General features: G+C 42.4%; 1 pseudogene; it reads left to right on the forward strand.

The window, feature by feature from the left end:
• The first annotated feature begins 252 nt into the window (after positions 1–252).
• Positions 253–1,180, forward strand: LOC135527163 (psychosine receptor-like; annotated as a pseudogene).
• Positions 1,181–10,610: the final 9,430 nt, after the last annotated feature.

Consider the following 10,610-nt stretch of genomic DNA (forward strand, 5'->3'; position numbering starts at 1 on the left):
TTCCACCTTTAGACAGTCTTTTTTGCTCATCTTTATCAAGGCTACCAATAGTTTTGGATCTGACAGTACTTGATATGGTACTTACTGTGGGTTACTTTAGCAAGATATCCAATAAGTGGATGTTTACTAATAAGTGGATGTTTAAATGATGCAGTCTTGAAATTATCTTTGCTATACTTCAGAAATCGAGTCATGTTGTGTTGTATTGCTTTGTTTCCCGAAAGGTGAGGGGCCATTAACTCCACAGTTGGGATGGAGAATTTCAGCCTGAGCACCACATATGACCCAGACAAACTATGTAATCCAGCTGACAACACCAAAGAGAGGTGGCCCTTTCTCTTTATGTACCTGGTCATCATTATCATCGGGATTCCCTCCAACTCCTTTTTCCTCTATGTTTCCTGGCAGCACATCAGAAAGAGGAACACCCTGGGCATCTATCTGTTTAACCTGGCCCTGTCTGACCTCCTATTCACTGTGGGACTGTCACTTTGGGTGGACTTTATGTGGCATAGTGTCTGGTTTCATAGGGATGCAATGTGCATTCTCTACGTCATAATCCTCTTTACCAACTTCTACACCAGCGATGGGCTGCTTTGCTGTATTGCTCTGAACCGTTACCTGGCTGTGGTCCACCCGCTAAAGTACCCCATCCTGAGCAGGCTCGACACGGCCGTGATGATCAGTGTGGCTATCTGGGTGCTGGTGGTCTCCTTCAATGCCTCCACCATCATCTGGACCGACTCGTACAACTCAGATGAGCAGAGAGCCATGTGTTTAGACGTGTTCCCCTTGAGGGACAGTCTGCTACAGGTCAGTGTGGCTCGTTTCGTCCTGGGTTTCCTGTTTCCTGTCCTGCTGGTGTCTTTCTGCTGTCGGGGGATCTGTGTGGCAGTACGTGCCAACCAGGCCACGGAGGAGCAGGAGAGGAGACATGTGTCCCAACTCCTGGTGATGGTGCTGCTCACCCTGGGGCTCTGCTTTGGACTCATCCACATTATGATGCTCTTGCGGGGGCTGCTGGAGCACTGTGGGAGCCCCTCCTGGCTCTTCCTGCCCTAATAAGGTCAGTATGGCGATATCAGCACTCAACAGCGTGGCTGACCCCATCCTCTACTGTTTCATCACCAGGCTGGGCAAGGCAAATGTCACACAGGTGGTACACTACCTCCAGTGGTAGTGAGAGAAAGGGTAATGGTCAGGAGGTGGTGTAATGTAGTAATGTAACCTCAAACCAGAACATTGGAGAGAGACAATCCCAGATACCTAGTCTCAGATACCTCAGTTTACATGCTGCTGTTCAGTCATTGTTACATTTATAACATGATATAGCACAAATACTGGGACTGCATGAAGGTGGACAGTTAAACTTTGATATGATTAGATTTGATCAAATAACAATGATGATGTAGTAAAGTGGTCAAGGTCTATTTTTGTGTGCTATTGGTATATTTAATGTGTATTCAACCAGGGATCCGCAGACCCCTGAGTTACTGCAGCAGGTGCGCGAAAATATCAATATATACATGAATATCGCTAGCAACAACAGAATAAACACGTTTTTAATAGGCTTTGAAAAAGCACCCGCGAGTACCAGTCTCAGCAAGTGCACGTGGCTAACAGCTGCTATTAGCGAAAATGTGTTTTGGAGTTACTTTTCTATCTAATAGGCTATGTTAGAGTTTACACGTCCTCTTCCAATTTATAATGTGAAGAGATCAAAATAATAAAAAACTATCTACCAAATCTATTCATTTTAAAATGTTGATTACTTTCCATTGACGTTCACCTGATAATAAAACGTGAATTATAATTGCCTGAAAGGGTGTCCCTGGGCAAGAAAAGGTTGAAGACCCCTGGTATAGTTGGTTACCTCTGAAACACTAGTCTGTAAATAAACGGCAAGACAAACCTGAAAGTATAGAACTAAATTCATCCTTCTGTAGTGTCACAAGGAGGGATGAAATTACTAGTTCAAGGGTAATGTGATTGCTATCAGAAAATCATGTCTTAGTAATGATTTCCTGGCACAATGATCGAAACCGCAACACAGTATGTGTCTTCTTGACAAAGCATGAGTCCATATGTGTCACTCACAATCAGAAAGCAGTGGGATCTCATTTTTGTTTCAATGTATTTGGCACCCTCTTCTGTTCTATATGTGCAGCCACTACACACTGGAGCCAGACTAAAACAGTCACTCCCCCTCTCTCTCAGCTTGCTGTAATACAAACACATAAAAATACCCATAGTGTAGTTGTATTGGCAGGCTTCTGTACAGTGTGCATTGGTTTCTAATTGAGAAGTGACTAGATGCCCAAACTAAAATAATTTCCTACTAATAAACATTTAAATAAGAGTGATAACTTAGTTCTGCTCTAAATAAGAACTTGGTATGGAACATTAAACATGGAACATTAACAGAATATTTACAAGGATTTGTTTGGTAATTTCCATCACTTAGTTAATTAGCTGCAATCATTAGCTATCTCCACTTTACTTGAGTTGTATTAAATCATAGTAAGAGCTCTATTTGTGTTGTTGCCCTTGGAGTTGTCTTTGCCCTCTTAAATTGGGTTGGGAAATGAAAGTGCACCAAGAAGAGGTCTCCCACCTGCCAGAACTGCTTTTAGCATTGGTTGGCTGACTTAGCCTATTAACAGTGTCCTTTGTCATTGCAGAGGCAGTTCCTGTTCTTTTTTGTTTGTGTAAGTTATCTCATAGGTTTGTATATAAAAGTGTCTGGTAGACTACAGTTGTATGTACTTTCCCAATACACACACGCACCCATAATTCATTGGTCGTGCACAACGATTCCTTTTTTCTCTCGTTTTGTCGCCAAACATTTTGTCTACAGCTCAAGCCGTACTTATCCATGCTATTTTACCTTTCCTTCGTGCATTTGTTGATTAACAGTATGATCGTGATTAAGGTGATCGTGATTAAGAGTTAAGCTAAAGAAATGTAAATACATACTTTGTTTATCCTCATAATTGTATTGGGGTTGCTCCTGCATGGAGATGTTGTCAGTCAAAGTGAGATAGACTACAAGAGAGCGCCATGTTTTGACTGTGTTGTGGTTCATGCCAACCTATTGATTGTCCCGGGGGAGGATAATTGAGTAACTAAATTAAATTAAAATGTGTAACTTAAGGCATGGTTTATGAGCTTGACTGAAGTGTTTGGTATTGGTAATATGTAGCCTATATTTACTGCCTACATATATTGATATTGCCAGAATGCTGATTTTGAAGTTAATTGGTCATTTGTGTAGGAATGGAATGTTCCATGGTGAAATGCATTGTTGGTAAAATGTATTTAAACCCCCTCATTCCCTGTTGTGATTGACCAGTCATGGGGTCAAGGCTATACTGTGCTTGTGCATGCAAATTGTTATCAGGAATTATAGGCATGTGTTAGCCTGTCAGAGCATTGACCTATGTTGCTCTTTGTCCTGTTTATTATTTTGTAAATATTATAAGTGCTTTCAGTACCTATTTATTATTTATTATGAAAATAAAAGCATTTACCTTGGGCAGAAAAACTGCACTATCCCTATCTGCCTCTTTTCTGCACATCCACATTTGTCCAAAATGCATCATTTGTTGTTAATTTGATAAAAATCAAGTTTATGTGGGTTCAGCTTGTATCTTTCCTCTCCATGCCTGCCAGACGGCGTGACAGGCAGGTCCCTCAGCAATCCTCCCAGCTCTACTCGGCTCTACCCAGCACTAGGCTACTCATTGCTCCAGGCTCAGTCTCAGAGGAACACTCCCTCTCACCTCTCTTAATCATTCATCCTTCCTGTGTTCCCAGCATTTTTACTGCACCTCTTCCTCCCATTCTTTAGCTATCCCGCAGACGACTTTGAAGTATTTTGGTGGGGGAAAAACATTTCATTAAAATTGTCAGTCTGTTTCTGTCTGTGGTTCCTGCCTTCGGAGTAGCCTACTGTAACGTTTGGCAGAGGATGATGTATCTGTTCTTGATCTTCGATCACAATGTGTACCTGGCTGTCTATACCAATTACTACTTGTCTATTTCATTGAGAACTTCTTATACGATCATTATCAGCTCAGATTTGTGTTTCAAGTAAGTTTAAACCCAACCAGTCCTTCATTGTCTCTTATTTTCATCCTCGCTATATTTTATTGACATAGTACATTTGAAACAACAGTTCAGAAAGGAAACACCACATAGAAATATGTTTAACCACTTATTAAATTATGAATAATGCAAGTCTTGGCGATATAGGCACAGATCCTTCAGGGTAGCACACTGCCCAAGCAAAGCGTCAATATATAAAATGATGTACAAGCAGTGAGCAAGGTAAGCTATACCAATCTCCCAAAACAGCAGAAACATACGCCAGAGGACTTTGTGTAGCTACTACAGAAAGCATGGTTTACGTATGATCAAATAGACCAGTTAAAGTCATCCTGCCGCAACAAGACTGTATACTGTGTGTGAATACTAACCATGTGTAGATTTGTTTTGCGCCCCAAGTGGGATTCGGAATTACACCCAAGTGACAGTAGATGTCCACCTTACCACTGTGAGTTAACTGTTCAGAGCCATATTTTCTTGTGAAGCTCATCACTTTATTATCAGTGTGCCAGTGGACCTCTGGTAAGTATGCTTTAGTGAGAAAGTGTTGGGATCAGGTACAACTGTGTTTACCCACCCCCAAAATTAATATTTATGAGCAATTCCCCCCACCCACAACTTCTCACCTGAATGCATTTTTGTAAAATGTGGGTTTGTGCAAAGACTGAAATTGTGGTTGAGACCTCAGGAGGAATATCGTCCCATCCATCTACTACTTCACCCTCAAGATCATGGGCCCATGATCCTCTGCTGCTACAACATTACATTTGATTGATTCTGAGATTGTGGCGCCTACCTCAGTTCCTGCAGTATTGCTATATGATCATGGTTGTGTCAGCCCTATGATCCAGTAGCTATCTACGTTGCATTGGTAGAATATCATATACCAAGATGACAGCTCATCCTGCCTCAGCGAAGCTACCCGGCAGTGCATTAATATTGCAGGCGGTTGGCTATGTTCATGGCAGGCTGGTTCATACTACTTATGGTTGCTTAGTTAGATAAGTAGAATATTTTCCATTTGCCAAGATGACAGATCATCTTGCCTCATAAAGGTTACCCAGCATTGCGTTATAGGAGAAATAGACATACGACTGCATTAGCTCAAGCTACACATTGTTAGTATTCACATAAAGGCCTGGTTGATAGTGATGTAATGGTAGAATAACCTTCAGTGGACTACTGAGAGCTCCTCAGTGGCGAAGAGTTTACCTGCCAGTACCATGCCTCGTTAAGTTTGCTATGATGGTGTCAGCCGAGGTCGATAGCCAAATTATTGTTGTTTTGCTGGCTACTTGATTGGAGTCCACCTGCGGTAAATTCAATTGATTGGACATGATTTGGAAAGGCACACACCTGTAAATATATTAGGTCCCACAGTTAACAGTGCAAGTCAGAGAAAAAACGAATTCATGATGTAGAAGGAATTTTCTGTAGAGACCCTAGACAGGATTGCGTCGAGGCACAGATCTGGGGAAGGATACCAACACATTTCTGCAGCAGTGAAGGTCCCCAAGAACACAGTGGCCTCCATCATTCTTAAATGGAAGAGGTTTGGAACCACCATGACTCTTCCTAGATCCCCGGCCTGGCCAAACTGAGCAAAAAGGGGAGAAGGGTCTTGGTCAGGGAGGTGACAAAGACCCCATGGTCACTCTGACAGAGCTTTAAAGTTTCTGTGGAGATGGGAGAACCTTCCAGGAGGGCAACCATCTCTGCAGCACTCCACCAATGAGGCCTTTATGATAGTGCGGCCAGATGGAAGCCACTCCTCAATAAAAGGCACATGACAGCCCTCTTGGAGTTTGCCAAAAGGCACCTAAAGACTCTCAGACCATGAGAAACAAAATTCTCTGAATGCCAAGCGTCACGTCTGGGGGCAACCTGCACCATCCCTACCGTGAAGCATGGTGGTGGCAGCATTATGCTGTGGGGATGTTTTTCAGCAGCAGGGACTGGAAGACTAGTCAGAATCGAGTCAAAGATGAACGGAGCAAAGTACAGAGTGATCTTTGATTAAAACCTGCTCCAGAGCAATAAAGGACCTCAGACTGTGGGCGAAGGTTCACCTTCCAATGGGACAACGACCCTAAGGACACAGCCAAGACAACACAGCCAGAGCCCGGACTTGAACCCGATCGAACATCTCTGGAGAGACCTGAAAATAGCTGTGAAGCAACTCTCCCCATCCAACCGGAGAGAAGAATGGGACAAAATCTACAAATACAGGCGTGCCAAGCTTGCAGCGTCATACCCAAGAAGACTCGAGGCTGTAATCACTGCCATAGGTGCTACAACACAGTACTGAGTAAAGGGTTTGAATACTTATGTAAATGTGATATTTTCGGTTTTTATTTTTAATAAATGAACCAAAATTTTGAAAAATCTGTTTTTGCTTTGTCATTATGGGGAATGGTGTGTAGATTGATTAAATGGTTTTTCCTCATCAATTTTAGAATAAGGCTGTAACATAACAAATGAGGAAAAAGTAAATTAGGTCTGAATACTTTCTGAAGGCACTGTACTTGACTCTGTAAAGAACAATCTCAGCTAAAACCCCACACATACTTTCTCTGTTTTCATGCCCATTGGGGGGGATATAAAGGGATACACAAGAGATGGATGGGTGAGAAGGGGACTGATAAGCTGGGTGGAATTGTCCATTTTTTGCTCAACGATCTACACAAAATACTCATGTCGGTGGAAGAAAAATTATAACATTTTGTAAAAAGATTCATGAAAAATAACACTCTCTTCATTAGTTATTAAGTATTCAATCCGAGCCAATCATCTTTGTCAGCGATTGCAGCTGTAAGTCTTTCTGGCCAAGTCTCTAAGAGCTTTCCACACCTTGATTGTGCAACATTTGCCCATTATTATTTTCAAAATTCTTCAAGCTCTGTCAAATTGGTTGTTGATTATTGCTAGACAATCATTTTCAGGTCATACCATAGATTTTCAAGCAGATTTAAGACAAAACTGTAACTCGGCCACTAACATTCCCTGTCTTCTTGGTATGCAACTCCAGTGTAGATTTGGCCTTGTGTTTTAGACTACCGTCCTGCTGGAAGGTGGATTCATCTCCTAGTGTCTTGTGAAAAGCAGACTCAAGCAGGTTTTCCTTTCCTCTGCTTAGCTCCATTACTTTTATTTTTTATCCTGAAAAACTCCCCAGTCCTTAACGATTACAAGCATACTCATAACATGATGCAGCCACCACTATGCTTGAAATATGAAGAGTGGTCCTCAGTAATGTGTTGTTTTGGATTTTGCCCAAACATAACACTTTGTATTCAGGACAAAATTAATTTTTTGCAGTATTACTTGTTGTAAACAGCATGCATGTTTTGAATTGTTTTTGTTCTATACAGGCTTCCTTTCACTCTGTCAATAAGGTTAGTATTGTGGAGTAATTACAATGTTGTTTATCCATCATCACGTTTCTTCTAAACACAGCCATTCAACTCAGTAACTGTTTTAAAGGCCTCATTGTGAAATCCCTGAGAGGTTTCCGTCCTCTCCCGCAATTGAATTAGGAAGGACACCTGTATCTTAATTGTGAGGGGATGTATTGATGCGCCATTCAAAGTGTAACTTCACCATGCTCAAAGGAATATTCAATGTCCACTTTTACCAATAGGTGCCTTTCTTTGAGAGGCATTAGAAAACCTCCCTGGTCTTTTTGGTTGAATCTCTGTTAAAAATGCAGTGCTCGACCGAGGGACCTCACAGATAATTCTATGTTTAGGGTACAAAGATGAGGTAGTCATTAAAAAGGCATGTCAAATACTACTACTGAACACAGAGTGAGTCCATGCAACTTATTATGTTACTTGTTAAGCATATTTTTTCTCCTGAACTTATTTAGGCTTGAGAGGGGTTAACAGAGGGGTTGAATACTTATTGATTTAAGACATTTCAGCTTTTCATTTTTAATCAATTTGTAAAAAATGTTTAAAAAAAATACATATTTACATTATTGCTTATTAAGTCTAAGTAAAGTCAGTGACAATTAAATCAAAAATAAATAAATCGCAATTCAATCCATAATTTCAGACTGGAGCACAACAAATTGCAGAAAAAGTCAAGCGATGTGAATACCTTCTGAAGGAACTGTAGATGATGACTAGCTCTTGAAAACCCTTCTCCATCGGGTTTTCAGAGGTTAGCGTCACCCATGGTTGGCTGTGTGTGAACTGCAATTCTGACTCTGTGTTTTAACCTTTAGAAACGCAAATAATCATCACTTGTGAAATGGTTTTCGAAACTCTGTGAAAGCTCAGCTGTGTCAAAAAGCCACTGTTTCCCCATTCAGCAAGAGATTCCTCTCTCCATGCATATCTTTGGCAGTTGATGCTTAATTTACTGACCTTCATGCCTCATCTGATTGTTGCGAGTGTTTACTTCATTTATGGAATTAATTAATTTTGTAATTCCTTTACTTTTTTGTGTGTTTTCCCATTGTTTGTTACAATCTTGAGCCAGGTTGTAATAAATGGGGCCTCATCTGGGATCTCTGGAGTTACTCCCTGGAATTTCATTTGTTTGGTGGCATTTGCTGACTGGTTTTAAGGTGGTATTTCAAAGTGCTCTGTGATTATTGCTTGGCAAACCCTTTTGTCTATGGGGTTATGTTGTGAGTTTTATTGATTTGGAGTTACATACTGAGGTGCATGTACAAAGTATTTTTGAGATTTGGATACTGCCTGTTGCTACTTAAGTTACATGCCTGTGGGTGGTTTTGAACTAGTGCTGGTTTGTGCTGCAGTGGAGAAAGGAATGCAGTTAATCTCCATTCCCTGTTCCGGTTGGAGATCCTGTTTTGCTTATTGTTGGGACATCAGGTTAGTGTTTGTGCGGTGTTAGCAGTGAGATTTGGGGTAGTGTGGATTGGCTACCTGGACTCTTCTCCCCTGGTAGGGTTAAGGACGTGTGTCCCTTACAACACGTTGGGCAGTGTTAGCTCTATTTATGTGTGGTGACTGTGGCTGGAACAGTTGTCTCGGAAACACATCTTTTTTTTCAGTGACAGCAGGCTGAAGTGTATAAATACCCACCGCCAGAAACCGCATGAAGACTATGGTTGAGCTTGTAATAGGTCTTGGAAGCTCCATTTGTATGTTTTTCCCCTCTCCCGTGGTTGACACTGCTTCTGTTTTTGTTTGGACTCCATTATGTCAACAGTCCCTTGAGGATGTTAACTCTTCTCAGTACTGCTCCTGTGTTGGCCGCTCCGCAGCAACCTTTTACACTGCAGCTGGGGACTGGGGCGGTGCTGCTGCAGTCAGAACCAGGAAATTGAGCATCCTGTGGCGTACTAATCCAAGAAGTTCAACAGTTATCAGCTACATTACTCTGTGGCGGAGAAGGAGGCTCTTGCCCTGATCTGGGCTCTCCACCACTTCAATGCGGGTACGGGTGTAGTGCCTCTAGTTGTATATACTGATCACAACCCACCTTTTTACTCTCGATGCAGTGTCTGAACCAAAGGTTGATGTGGTGGTGTCAGTACATTCAAGCTTTTCCCCCTCGATATTTGTCATCTTTAGGGGGTGGCTGCGTTGTCCCGTGTGCCCTCTCCTTAGCTGTCCTGTTTAATACTGTTGTCTGTTCTCCAACAATTTGGTCTCATCTCTCTTCCTTTCCTTTTCTTAATTTGCATCCAGATGACATGGTTGGTGTGGGTTGAGTAAGTGATGGACCTGGGTGGTTGGATGTTCAAGGAGTGCAAGTATATTTGGATTGTTTATTAAAACATTTTGTTTCTGTTTTCGGGGACATGGGAGGTCCCTGTTTTTATAGGTGGGGGTGTGACGGCCCATCCCCTGCTCTATCTACTTGGTTTTGCTGAGCTTACTTCCTGCAGGAGATTGGTGGGCGGAGCTGGGCGAGTCGTCAGTGCTGATGTGTCACACCTGTGAAAGCTCAGCTGTGGCAAAAAGCCACTGTTTCCCCATTCAGCAAGAGATTGTCACAGTTGTCGTAAGAACGGGACCAAGGCGCAGCGGATGTTGAGTTCCACATATTTATTGCAAAGTGAAACTTAAAGCAAAAATAATAAACAAACAACGAAATGTGACTGTGGTGCACAGGCACAAACACAACATAATATCCCACAAATATGCAGGTGTGGAAAAAGCCTACCTAAATATGATCCCCAATTAGAGGCAACGATTACCAGCTGCCTCTAATTGGGAACCACACAAACCACCAACCTAGAAATCTATAAACTAGATAACCCCCCAGTCAACGCACTGGGGGGTTATGCGTGAAGCCGGCACAGGTTACACCGGGCTGGTGACACGCACTTCAGGGCGAATGCAGGAAGCAGGCATTGGACATGCCGGGCTGGGGACACGCACTTCAGGGAGGAGGAGGGATGAGTCAGGGAGGAGTTTGTGGAGGAGACGTAGGACGTACCGGACTGGGGAGGCGCACTGGAGACCAGAAGGGTGGAGCCAGCCCAAGTTGACCCAGACTGCTATTCGGATTCCCTGGTCGGA

The sequence above is a fragment of the Oncorhynchus masou genome, chromosome 32, assembly GCF_036934945.1.
Source record: "Oncorhynchus masou masou isolate Uvic2021 chromosome 32, UVic_Omas_1.1, whole genome shotgun sequence".
In the NCBI taxonomy this organism is placed as follows: domain Eukaryota; kingdom Metazoa; phylum Chordata; class Actinopteri; order Salmoniformes; family Salmonidae; genus Oncorhynchus; species Oncorhynchus masou.